At 38.8% G+C, this 14659-nt stretch overlaps 1 protein-coding gene across 3 annotated transcripts in view; it reads right to left on the bottom strand.

Annotated features, from left to right (window-relative positions):
• MARCHF3 (membrane associated ring-CH-type finger 3) overlaps window positions 1-14659 on the bottom strand; it is a 135737-nt gene that overhangs the window by 16043 nt on the left and 105035 nt on the right. The window lies entirely within an intron of this gene.

Here is a 14659-nt window from a genome sequence, read left to right as displayed (position 1 = left end):
TTCTGTGTCATGAGGCTTTTTTATGTTTATACACTTGTGAGTGTGGGTGTAGGTACAGCCATCAGACCAATCCTGTTTTGACAAGCCTGGGGGGCAAGGGAGAGAGAAACCACCATTGTTAAAGATGCCAATAACCTGCTACTAATTTCAAAAAGAGACAGCTAAAATACCTCTCCAACCAGATCCACAAACTATCCGTAATGCACACAGAACTCCAAACTCTTAACACATCAATGTTACCCATATTCATTTAGTTCCATACCTTGATACAAAGGGATTGCAAAAATAAATAAATAAATAAATAAAAATTGTGCTTAATTATATTCGCCCCTCCCCTTTCCAAGAAGCTCGAGGCGGCATACATGGTTCTCCTCCTCCCACCACACTCCTGTGAGGTAAGTTAGGCTCAAATATAGTTACTGACCCAAAGACACTTATTACTCATTAAAGGGTTTTGAGAAGTAGTTCACATTCTAGTCTAAGCAGCCAATGACTTGTGTATTCCCCCCTCAGTCTTAGAGAGTCTTTTTTGTGGTCTGAATTGACCACTGTTGTTGATATTTGGAGAGTTGGTGAGTGTCTGGTCCTGCCTTATAGCAAGAAGTTGGCCAAGAATTTGGTCCCTTCCAAGTTTTAACTTGCACCCAATAGGCCAGCTCAGTATCTCAAAGTGCTGCTCAAAATGAATGAGAGAGAAAGTAAGCCTGCAATTTAGTTTTCTAACCCAAGGGACTTTTTCTGTATTGGAGAGATACTAAAGGTGTAATATGAAACCAATAATAAATCTCAACAGCTTTATTCGAAGTTGAATAGAGGAGAAAAAAGGCACAGTGTAAGAAGGGAAGAACAGAAATGTCACAAAGTGCAAACAAAATAGGAAGAATTTGAAAATGTGCCAGAAAATGAATAAATGCTTCAGCTCCCAAAAACCATATACAGGGCTTGATCCCAACTTAGGTATGTTTAGAGTAGGCCTACTGAAATCAATGGGATTTAAGTTAGTCATGACTAACAAAAGTTCTATTGATTTCAATGGGGTATACTTGAAGCATGACTAAGTCTAGATCCAAATCTATAATTCTAAAGGTTTCAAGGTTATCTGTCTATATATTCTATCTCTATAATGGCAACATTTTTTTCCTTTCCTAATGAAGATTATAAAACAACATTTATGAATATAGTATAAAACTAGAAAGGTAAGTGTAACAAGGAAACATCGATCTCGTATCTATGGTCCGCAAAGGAGGCTAGGAAGGGGAAAACAAGGAAGAGGGGCCTTCTTGGTGGTAGCCCCTGTGACTGTGTAGCAGTCTTCCCACTGCAGTCAGCCTGGTGCCAACATTGTCATCTTTTTGGTGTCAGCTTAAGATTGAACTTTACTCTCAGACATTTGATGGCATAATATAGGGCTTTTAAAGTCGGTTGCTTGATCAGATCCTGGTATCTCACTGTAACTGTTTTGAGCTGTTTAAATTGTTTTTAAATTCTGTATGTTAACGTTTTTATATTACATTTTGTAATTCTTGTGAAACACCCAGAAAGCTCTGACTATTGAACAGTATAGAAATATAATAATAATAGTAATAGTAATAATGATAATACTAATAATGGCATAACTGCCTTAATTGCTGATTTACCCCATATTTCAATTTCTTGTGAAACACAGAATGAATCCAAACTCAAACTTTTGTTAAAATAATAAGTAAATTGCAATATCAAATCCCCAAGTGACAAGAATTGTTAATGTAAAAATTATCCATGCAAAGCCACAGATAAATGGATACTTTAAAAATAATTGTTAGCAAATTGATTTCAGTCTATTGTATACATATTAACATTCATTTTGGGGGTCTGGCAACTGGGCCAGATGTTTAATCACTAGACCTTCCATTGTGGGCCACGATCTTTTGATGAAAAGCTGCATAATTTGAGTGAGAGGCTCTTCTGGGGCATCCTAGCATCTGTCTAGTTGTGTGCGATGTTGCAACCATGCATGCATTCTACAACACTTCATCACTAAAAATTAAGTTTCATTGTTTTACAAAAATGCTTAACATATAGAGGAAGACTATATCTGGAGACATATTACCTAGATCCATTTCAAGGCTTCAGGCCAGGTAATGAGACAGAAACTGTTTTGGTCACTTTGTCCTCCTGTCCTCCCCGATGCATTGCCCAAAGGCGTTCAGGGGAGAGGAAAAAGATGGCAGAGAGCTGCAAGCCAGGTGTCTCACTTTGCATTTAAAAATAGCAGGAGGGACTCCGGTGGGTTCTAAGGGAGATATCTATGGGTATAAATATTCATGTGGGCATGTTGGGGGCTCTAGGCCTAAGAAAATGCAATGATTTAAATTAACCAGTAAGAAAGAATTTGAAAAGAAAAGGCCTTCAGTCATGAAAGAGAAGATGCAAGACAATTGGCAATGTGAGGTCAAAATGATACTTTGCTACAGACCAATCATGCTAAAACCTCTATCTTTTTGGTAAGGTACAACCTCTTCCATGAAAAATGCAGGAAGGGGCAAATCAACCAATTCCCTGCATTCCCTGCCATAGACACCCAAATATCTGTAAAGAGATGGTGCAGAATTCTAATAGCTGGGTACAACCACCCTGGCTCAACGCAGTGGAGACAATTTATACACAGAGACACACACAAAAGAACCTTTTCGCCTCTCTTGTGTGAACATTGTAACTGCAAGATAAGAATTCAAAATATAATTGAATGCACATCCCAGGAGAGTTCAGTTATAACCCTGAATAAACTACTTTGCATTTTCAAACATGGTACTTGCGTCTTGTAACTTTTTCAATATTACTTACTGCCCGTTCACACATGCATGTCTAATCTACACATTCTTTCTCTACACAGCTGAATGTGTGGAGCAACTGCACTGAAAAGCCATGCCTTTTGACTGAAAAGCCATGTCAGGATAAACAAACGTTTTCTCAGTGGTGGAGCTAGATATGTGAGATAGCTCATTTGCATAAACATACTTATTGCTGGATATTGCAGTCATAAAGAAATGATTAGCATGCATGTACCATAGGGTCTGCTTTTGGAGGATTAATTCGATGACATTTCTAAAATATCCAAAACAAAAGGGCTTTGTAAATGCCAAGTCTTTCCAGACTTTAGAGAGTGAAAACAGTGACTAAATGTTTAAATTTCCTTGCACATCACTTACTGCTGTCACCTCAAGGTTAGTTAAACATTTTGGCAAAGCAGTTGGGAAGACGGTGTTAAAAAAAATAAAAATAAAGCAGCATATTATATTACATTCTAATAGAACTCTTATACAGATCTCAGGCATTTTATACAAGGTTGAAGGGTTCTGTTGTGAGGATTTATCTCATTTCCTTAGAAAATACCGCTGAGGATAGCAGCTGGATGAGGATGTTGCTGCAGTCCCCGATTACAATTGGGTTGCTTCTAGACATGATTGATTGCAACCTACACCTTGTTCAATTTCCATGAATCCTTGTAATGAGAAACCGTAAGACAACCAAGAGGAGCTGAAAGTGCACAGTGGGAAAAAAATATTGGGGGTGGAGGGAGAGAAACGCTTCTTTCAAAGGTGACTGTCAGAGTTGGAGGGAAAGTGTTTGCTTAAAAGATGACCTGCAGAAGTAGATAATGAGCACCTGGACTGTTCATTGATTGCTGTGGGAATGGCAGGTGCACAGTAAGGGCTCAATCCATTGGGAACCTCTCTGTGAACATCCCCCCTTGAAATGAATAGGCTTTCGTTGACCCCTCGTTTCCAAGTTTCTTTCATTTAAATTAGGCTGCACAAATTGCCTTTGGTCAGCCCACTCCTTAATACATAAAACACAGGGATGGGAAAGGGCATTCCTCCCATCCAAACTATTTTTTACCAATCTGGATCAGAGCCCCACATGGCTGCTTTTTGTAAAGAAAAGGATGAGAAATGCATGCATGGTATTAGAGCATCTAGTTGGGCCCTCATACTGAGCAGTACAATGGTGTTTGGCTGAGTGTAAGTGCCCCAGAGTAGAAATATTGAAGAGTGTGGTATAAATAACTTAAATATATAAGAAGGTACACCCACATCTCAATTAATGGAGGAAAACTTCCTTACACAAAGTATAATAGGTTACATTACATAATCAGATATTTTATTATCTGTTACCAGTTATAACATAGGAAACATCAGTAGCCAAAATCACAATATCTGTAGTAAGTTCAGAATACAAGAAACGCAATACACAACTTCTGTATTCATCGAGTACAAATATGGCCCTTAATGCTGAAACAAGCTGCTTTTCCTTTAGTATAAGCCACTCAAGCAAAGTAATCAATGGATGGCTGTAATTTTGGCTTCCCATGCCACTACAAATTCCTGTGCCTCACCTCTTCCTGAATCTAGCACACACGCCTACATGCAAAAACGAAACTATTTGCAGAATTAGATCTTATGTATATTGTGATTTTCATATGGTAAAAGAATAATGATTTTGACATTATGATCAGAAGTTCAATTCGTTAAATAAGATGATTTGAAAATACAAGTGAAAACAGCTTTATGAAGCAATTAGTGGGGAAAATATACACACTAGTATTTTGATTGACCCAGTAGATCCCCTGAATCAAATGGGTCTGATTGCCATTATCTAATCACCAAGCAAAAGTATCTTCTATATTATTTATTTATTTACTTATTTAGAGTATTTTTATCCCGCACCTCTGCCAAAAGGCTCTAGATCTATCTATCTATCTATCTATCTATCTATCTATCTATCTATCTATCTATCTATCTATCTTCTGGATTACATCACAATCTAAGTCCTATTCAGGCATTTATAAAGGGGTTAAAATTAACATGTGAGGAGAAGGAGCTCCAGATCTGCCCCTCTCCCTCATTGCTTTTGTCGCATCAACTCACGGAGGGCAACAGTTTGAAGACGGGAGCCTCCTATATCTGTGGAGGCTCTTCATGTGAGCCAGAATGCTGGGAAATCTGTTGCCCTCCAAAAGTTGAGGGTGACAAACACGGTGGGTCTGGAGCACAGTTTCTCTTCATGCATTGATTTTAACCCCTTTATAAGCATCTGATTAGGACTCCAATGTGAGCAAGATATGGAATCTTGGGTGAAAAGACGCAGACACAAGTGGCTCCCTCTTAGCTTCTATCAGCCAAAATTAATGGCTGCCATTCAGGCTACAGCTAAGGGAGGGCAAGGCCTATTCTTTACTGTATATACTGTAGTCACCAGGGCAAAAGGCAAGCTTAGCCTCCAAGGAAATCACATTATTTTCTTTCATATGAAGCAACAGTTCCTAAAAACAGTAGATTATCTGTGTCAGGATCAATACACTTCAAATGGGATGGGGGTGGGAAAGAATCCTTTTACACATAGAAAACTAACACGTCAGGAAGAAGGTTAGGGTAGAACCCTTCCTCCTTCTTCCTGGCAAGTAGTTTGCTATGTGCAGAGATTTATTTATTTATTGTATGAAGGAACACTTAATTATGAGAGCCCACACCAGCAGTCAGAAATAGTACAATCCAGACACAGAATTATTACTTTATCTGCTGTTTGCGAGAACGAGGTCTTAGGGAATAGCAACAGATGGGGCCAAGAACATTATAGTAGGGGAGATGCTGGCCCACGCCTACTGAGAAAGATGCCAGAGCAGGCTAAAATGGCCAGATGTAGCTTGTTTTCAAACTAAATTAGGCAATTTTAGCCTAATTTCTGTAGTGGTTTTCCACCAAAAATCAATGGCAATTCAGCAGAATGGTAGTGAAAGTGGTAGGGTCCAGGGAGGTGAGGTGGGAGGTATTCCTGAGTCCCTCTGAAGTTGGCCTTCCCTGCTCTATAGCAGAGATGCTTTATATGCAACATGCACTGAGATGCATTGCCCTCTGCTATGAGTCCCTTCAATACGGTGGTATTTCCTCCACACATGCCCTGTCTTTCATGAAGATGCACATTTTGCTAATCATACAAGATCCAGTTCACTGGCTTGTATCTCTTAATGATGCTGGGATTGCACTGACCACTCACTGCAAGGTCATTGTGACAGTTGTGCATTCAGAAATTTAGCGATTTTACTTGCTGCAGAGGCTCAACCTCAAACAGCACCACTTCCATTGGGTGAGTTGTAAGGTACAGCGTGCTGAGAAGGTGATCCTTGGGTGGAATCCACATCTAGATCCTTTATACCTTGGGGCCTTGCACAAGTGATTTCAATATTAAGGAAGAAGTGGAGATATTTTCACTGACACTTGAATGGTGACTGGATGTGGATGACACTTAAATCCACAATGGGTTAAATAAACCATGATGGTTCATTTAACACATGATGGCTTAGCATGCTGTCTGTGAGCTCTTTTCCCACCCATGATGGGTTATTTCCCCCAATAAGCCACCCATGGTCTGCCTATGGTTGGTTAGGGTGTCATCAGTTACAACAGCATAGGTTATGAAGTTTGCCTACAGAGCCACTAGGCAAGAGCAGCCAAAAATGCCTCCACCGCTCTGCTCCTCTTGAGCGATCTGAACAAACTTGTTTTCCTGCCACATTCAGCTGTGTCTCCGACTCCAATTAGGTCCCCCCTCCCAAACAGTTTCACATGTGGATAAATCCTCACTTTCCCATGGAAATGCAAAGTCCCATGTTTATCCAGTAGTTCATGGTTCGTTTGTTTTTTCTAACTTCTTGAAAGTTTGCATTAATGGGACAAAATTTAATCTACAGGTTCCCCTTATGGGGAGCCACCACATGCACTACTGGATAAATGTGGAAGTTTCCATTTCCATGGAAAAGTGTGAATTTATCCACACGTGAAACAAACTCTTCCCTTCCCTTCCCCACACATAACTAAGTTGGGGTTGAGCCCATTGTAAAGTAGATATGCTGTACAAAGTACATTTTTAGTAGAAGAAGCATTTTTTTCTGGCACATTTTCCAATTCTTCCTATTTTGTTTGCACTTTGTGACATTTCTGTTCTTCCCTTCTTACACTGTGCCTTTTTCCTCCTCTATTCAACTTCAAATAAAGCTGTTGAGATTTATTATTGGTTTCATATTACACCTTTAGCATCTCACCAATACAGAAAAAGTCCCTTGGGTTAGAAAACTAAATTGCAAGCTTACTTTCTCTCTCATTCATTTTGAGAAGCACTTTGAGATACTGAGCTGGCCTATTGGGTGCAAATTAAAACTTGGAAGTGACAGATAGCAACCTAGGCCAACTTCTTGCTATAAAGCAGGACCAGACACTCACCAACTCTCCAAATATCAACAACAGTGGCCAGTCCAGGGCACAAAAAAGACTCTCTAAGACCAAGGGGGAGAAATACACAAGTCATTGGCTGCTTAAACTAGAATGTGAAATATTTCTCAAAACCCTTTAAGTAATAAGAGCCTTGGGTGACCATATGAAAAGGAGGACAGGGCTCCTGTATCTTTAACTGTAATGTAGAAAAGGGAATTTCAGCAGGTGTCAATTGAAGAGGGTGAAATTCTCTCTTCATCAACACAGTTAAAGCTGCAGAAGCCCTGCCCTCTTTTGTATCTGGCCCCTCTACTATAACTAATGTAGCTTTAACTGTTGTGATGAAGAGGGAATTTCACCCACTTCAATTGACACCTGTTGCAATTCCCTTTTCTACAGTACTGTTAAAGACACAGGAGCCCTGTCCTCCTTTTCATATGGTCACCCTATAAGAGCCCCAATGGGTGACTTTGGGCCAGTAACTATATTTGAGCGCAACCTACCTCACAGGAGTGTTGTGGGAGGAGGAGAACCATGTATGTGACCTCAAGCTACTTGGAAGGTGGTGGTGGGAGACAATATAATTAAGCAAGAATTCTTAAGCAAGTGAATATATGAAGGGAAGGGAAGAATTTGTTTCACATGTGGATCAATTCTGACTTTTCCATGGAAATGCAAAGTCCCACATTTATCCAGTAGTACATGTGGTGTCTCCCCATAATGGGAACCTATAGATTAAATTTCATCATATTCCTGCAAACTTTCAAGGGCCCTTTCTACGCCTAAGGATTATCCCAGGAAAATGGAGGGATCATCCCTGCCTGCTTCCAGGATTCCCTGTGTGTCATTTGCATGCACAGGGATGATCCCTGGAAAAAAGGCAGGTGTAGAAAAAGCCAAGAAGTTAGAAACCACCCCCCCCACACACACACTTTTGTTGCACACAGGCTTAGAAAGGAGATCTTTGAAAGACTTGAAAATTTGCAAAGAAAGCTGTGCTACCTGCCCAGCCAAGTGGAAGGTCTACAGAAAGAGGAAGGCTGAAGGATGCGTGAAATCAACTAAACTGTGTAGATTATTTGTCCGATTATCTGCCAGGGCATAGTAGGCTATTTGCAATATAAGGTACTGTGTGTAATTTATAATCTACCATGGGTCAATGTGACATGTAAACAAGCCCAGTGTCAACAACTGAAACTGTTAATTTCAATAGAAGAAAATAAACCAATAATTGCTGACATGGACGTGGCTGACATTTATTAGCTCAATATGCAGACGTCTAGGGCTAATCATTCATAATCTATCCACAAATTTTGTCAAAAATAAAATGTTCTCTGCCCCTTTTCATAAATCCCTCTTCTTTCTGAGAAGAACTCCCTTCCATACCCAATAAATGCTATTGTATTTCAATGAAGTACATCACATCTGGCATATATATGTATGCCAATATAGCATATACCATATTTTTTCAGAGACACGTTTCTGTTCTAAATCTGGTTTCCAGGCCTGTGTTTTAGAAAAGTGCACTGTCAACCTACTTTACAGATGAAAAAGGCAAGCCAGCAGATCCATTCATGAAAGCAAAGGTTGCACAATGATTCCTTGTAAAGTGCTGAGTGGGTGTTATGGTGCAGACGTATAGTGGGTGCTAGCAGGCTGTGAAAGATTCCTGTCTGGGACTAAATGCCATTGGTTATGTGTGGAGATGGCCATGCACAGAAATAAAGCAACAGAAAATACTAGTGGAGAGATCCAGTAAGTGGATGGCCCATGACAACAACAACAACAACAACAACAAGTGTTTGGAGCCATTCTCCTTCTCTACACATAGTCTGCATAAATGTATTCTGTATGTAAGGTCCTTAAATTGTAAAATTCATCTTTCCTAGCTGACATTAGACTACTTTACATGATCTTCAATAGTCAGACTGAAAAGCTAGTACAGCAGGTAAAGCAAGGGATGCAGTGATTACAAGAAATAAATCTGCAATGTCTTCTCATCCAGTCAACTATCCAACAGTTTTGGATGTCATCCGCGTTCATGACATATGATTATGAAATCACTGGGATTAGAAATATGTAGAGTTTCTCACATCTGCCTAATCCCCCTGATTTAGTAATTGCACTTTTGAAATGCATTTTGGAGCATATAAATGGCTTGATTTTGCAGAACTGGCTGGCTAGCTGGCCTTCAATTACACTTGCCCTTGCTCAGGCATTTGAATAGGTAGCCTTGAACCTCTCTCACTTTGAATAAAAGGACTGGATACAATTAATTCCTTTTCTGTTATTTTAATTTTGCACAGCCAACAGGAATAAACACTGAAGTCCTTTAAAAGAAAAGACCACCATTTTTAAACAGCCTCTTTTCACAGTACAAGCAAATGTCAAGCAATCATTTGCTTTAGCTGCATTAAGTAGAACTCTTGACCTTCTTTGGATGAGCAATTATCATATAGTCAACCAATTTTGTGGGACTGCACATATTCAAGCTAGCCTGAAGATCTAACTGCAATTTCTAGCACTCAATCACTTAATTCCCTGGGGAATTTTAAATTCATCAGCTATTAAGTAAGAAAGGGTGTGATCCACAGTTAGAGCCAGAGTACTAGGTCAAGTCAATTAGCAGTCAAATCCTAACCACGTTGACTCAGGAATAAGTTTCACTGATTATGCTTAGGACTGAAGATTTACACAGCTTGATCCTAAAATATTTATTCAGTTGAAATATATACCAGTGAGTTCAATCAGACGTATTTCCAAGGAAGTGTGCACAGAGTTTCACAATGCTATGGACACTTACTTTGTTAGGAAACACCATTAAACTTGGTGGAATTTATTTATAAAAGATGTGGGCTTTAAATCTCACTACCAAAATTAAGCAAAATTTTAGCAATAGATGGGCAGACTTCAAGCTTGCATATTATTATTATTATTATTATTATTATTATTATTATTATTATTTCCCCAGAACACCAGGATCCACCAAACAGAGCTGGTGCAAAAGACATAAACTTAAAATTAAAGAATTATGAGCCCAGAAATTTGGTTTGGAGTACCAGAACTAAATGCAACTCAGAGTCCTTTCACATAAAAACCCACTTCTGGTTACCTCAAGCTTTTTTTTCATTTCAGAAATACAAATTTAGGACAGAAGGGGAGTCATTTTGATGCTGCTACTTTTAAATAATTAAGAGTCAGAAATCCTTGCCAATCTACTGCAAATCACCTAGACTTCTACCAATAGCTCCACATCTACGTTCTGCCCACCCTGGTATAAAGGACTAAAGAGGCTCAAAGTAAAGCTATAAACAAACATATGGGGTAGACAGGCAAACTCTGACAGCATCAGCAACAGTAACAGTAGTATACACTACTGTTGTTTTAGAAGATCATAGCATATATTCAGCTGGCGTTGAGAAATGTCCACATCCCAGAGTCAATAGACAGGCTTTATTTTAAATTGCTTTACTTTGTCACATGCATGATGACAAAGAGAATTTGTTTGTTTTTGTTCATATGGAACAGAACTGAAACTCGTGGGAACAGCAGCCAAGAAATATGGAATGCAAAGGGTAGGATTTGGGGTATTAAAAATGTTAAATTATACTAATTGTATATTAGTCTGGACTTCGAAAGCTGTCAAGTGTTTTTCTCAGATGGTGAGGTGTAATGGTGTCCAATGGACATATAAAATAAAAACATGTAAGAGCAGAGGGAAACTAAGGAAACAATAAAGTGAATTAAGAGACTGAGAGATGGATACAGAGGTGCATGGGTTGAAAGGCAGGTAGATTAGGCACTGACATAGCACAGTGGCATCTAGGGTATATCTCAACAAACACCAAATTATAGTTCAAGGACCCATCCCTAAATTACCATTCAGTTGAGGTGTGTAGGATATGGATACTGTCATTTGATCCCTGAAACCTCGTATAATCCCCCTTTGGTTTTAAACGTTATTATTAGGAGACTCTATATCCACAACTTTTGAAAAATCTAGACAATGAGGTCTAGAAATTTATTACTGCCAGTATATTTTACCACCAGTTTTATGGCTAGATATCTAGATTTCATATAGACTCAGCTATCGCTATTTGGAGAAATTGCTAACAGAGCATATCAGGTTTCGTCAGGAACAGTTCCAACTCAAGCCCCATTAAGATATACCTGTCTTCATTTTAAAATGAGCTTGTGATGAGATGTTCCCAGTGGAATTCATCCATTAACAAGCATACACAAATGAAGGTGGGATTGGGATGTACTGCGTGCATGTGTTCTACTGGTACATTTAATCTTGGAAAGCATTGTTTAGCTTACAATTTAGAATTTGGCTGTGTTGTCAGGACTGCCTGTATAACGGAGTGCAGTTTCACAAAGTACATGTTCCAAGTCTTTGCAACTATAATCCATTAAAAAGTAACCCTTAAAACAAGTAACCCTTAAAACATTTTTGATAGCATACCTACCTGAAATATTGATGTATCAATCCATTGATATGAGCATAACATTATGCTTTGCAATAATATACCTCTGGCTGTTGACACCTTCCACTGATTCAGCCTGACAATTTTATAAGCTATTTTCATGGAAACCTCACTGTAGTGTTTCATGTTCTTAAATTATTTTTAAAGAAAAACTGCTAACATAAAGTAGTTACGTGCATGACCCAACCAAGAGGCATAGAGAATCTCTCCCATGGCAACACTCATGACTGCTGGTGAATGTGGTCGTCTTTCACCAACATTTTGCAGCTTCTCCAAAATCCTTGTGCCTTTAAATTTGTTTAATGCCTCCAATTATGAACAGGAATTTGTGACTTTATATATAAAAAAGTCACAGCATGGATACACATTGACTAGCATACTCCATCATGTCTAGGACATCAGCACACAACATTTACAGATAAAAGAAAACATGATGTGCTATGTACCTGTGGGAAACAACGAAGTGCATGTCAGAATTTTGTCTGCCTTTCCCATTCTAACAGTTCCCACTAATGAAAAGTCAAATTGCTGTTGAAGTGAAACAGTGGTTTGTCTGTACATCAGAGAAAACTGCTGACCCAAACAAATCTCCAACTATACAAGAAGGATTCCCACTTACAAATGCATATCACATATTTGACACAATTACCATGCTGTGGACCTTCTGGAAAAGATACTGGATTATGAAAATGAACATAACCAGATTTTATATCTGGGTGTTTTTAAAAATGTATTTGAAAAGAAAAGGTACTTTTGGATATAAAGACAGAAGAGGAAGTATCAAGGACTTAGGCTAGAAGGAAACAGACAAGTATTGTTGGCATAAACAGGAAGCCCAAAAAAGCTTTCCTTGTTGTAAAGGCAATAACCTGACATGGAATCACAAGAATTTCTTCTCTCTCTCTCTCTCTCTCTCTCTCTCTCTCTCTCTCTCTCTCTCTCTCTCTCTAATCTAGTCCACATGATTTGGGAGGAAAATTTAGAATTATGAGAGCAATATCTCCTGAAAGGTCAAAAGATGAGAAGGAGTAATCTGAAAGTAGGACTTTGATATCTGCGTAATTCTTGTAACTCTAGTTTTTGTCCTTTGGCCCTTATGTACCTTACACTTCAGGCCTTGTTCAGGGTTTTTCACCACCCCTCTCCTTGAAGGAGAAGCTAAGCTTAAATCAGGCAGAAGTACTAACCAACCTAGTGCTGCAACAGGAAAGTGTCTTGGAAGAAACTATCTGCCTCTGTTCTAGACAGAGGACATTTACAGTAGGCCTAATGACTGCAGTCTTTTGGAATTATCCATATAATCCTGTTATCTCACAACTAGCAGAGAAAATATGTGTAGCTTTTATTAGTGTTGTTTTAAGCACATGCCCTCCATGCACTGACATGCCACTGTAATTTTCAAGAAGTTAGTTATTCTAAAAATAAGAACTTAAAAACATTTTTAATTATCTGGAAGTGGAAACAGTCACTCTCTTCCTTTATGTAGAAGTGTATGAATCTCTTTACAGGAAAGAATATTGTGCCACCTCTACCACAGAGCTGTTCTAAGTATCTTTTCCTTTACCTGATGTCAGCTTATTTAATTTAGGTGACATTTTAGAAAACAGAATACACCAGAAGCAGCAGAGAAAATGGGTGCTTCCAGATTAGGTTTTTATTCACAGATTTTGGGGTGGGGTGTGTGTGCCTGTCAACATGTTGTCATCTTCCACTCATAACCCTCCCAGGTTCTCCCACTTGTTCCATCATTTTCTTACTGAAAAGAATCCATTAAGGAAGAAAAGCTAGAATAGTTGCACAATGCCTTTGGATTATTAGTGATAGGACCCCCCACCTCCAGTCTAGATGCACTTCTTGGATTTCTACTTTTTATAAAAGCCAAAAAACGGCACTTTGGGAAGACAGAATTTAAAGGCTCCTTTTCAAAGATTCTTTTTTATTGTGATAGTGGCAAACGACAAAGTGAGAGACAGTGTTGTGTATTGAGAGACAGAGCGCTGGGAGATCCAGGTTCACTTGGCCATGGAAGCTCACTGGGTAACTTTTGGCCAGTCACAGACTCTCAGCCCAACCTACCTCACAGGGTTGTTGCTGTGAGGATAAAATGGAAAGGGGGAGAAAAGGTGGGATATAAATTCCTTGGAGGAGAAAAGATGGGATATAAATGCAATAAATAAAGGAATAAAATCTGTGACAGGCACCCTAGAAAAGGTAGCCCTGCATGTCACCCTGTTCTCTTTTGTTTCCTGCAGAATTGCCTATTTATTAGTTATTTAATTATACAACAGTATAATTAATACTATTTTTTATGTTTTTGATGGTTTTTAAATTTTGTATACTTTTAATGTTTACCAATTTTAATTGTTGTAAACCGCCCAGAGAGCTTCGGCTGTGGGGCGGTATATAAATGTAATAAAATAAATAAATAAATAAATAATAAACAGTAACTTTTGGGGGACTGAAGAATCCTAGTTACATAAGCATATTAGTCCAGGTTGTATACAGTCAGCACTTTTCCCCCTTTTTATTTCCTATCCTAGTGCAATTCAAAGAGCTACATTTCATTTATAAAGCTCCCTGTGAATTAGGTCAGGCTCAGGGCCAGTTTAAGGTCAGCAGGAGCCCCATGGTAGTAATCATCACTCTTGTTCTATGTACTTCACAGCAATTAGTAATGACTGAAGTGCTGGTGCTTCTGGCCCTGAAATATCATCTTTGGGAAGTAAGTGGCAGAATTGCGTGTGTAGAAGATACCCCTCTCCATCATGAGATTAGCTCACTATGCTTCTTTATTGGATGCCATTTTTTGCAATAACATGCGTGGCTCCCAGATCACTTTAATTACACAGGCACTTGAAGGGCTTTCTTTCTACAAAAAAATGGCTGCATTTCACATCATAGGCCCAGTTTGCACTTAATGATAAC

Source organism: Elgaria multicarinata, chromosome 6 (genome assembly GCF_023053635.1).
Source record: "Elgaria multicarinata webbii isolate HBS135686 ecotype San Diego chromosome 6, rElgMul1.1.pri, whole genome shotgun sequence".
Classification (NCBI taxonomy): domain Eukaryota; kingdom Metazoa; phylum Chordata; class Lepidosauria; order Squamata; family Anguidae; genus Elgaria; species Elgaria multicarinata.
This window is presented reverse-complemented; position numbering and strand designations above follow the sequence as displayed.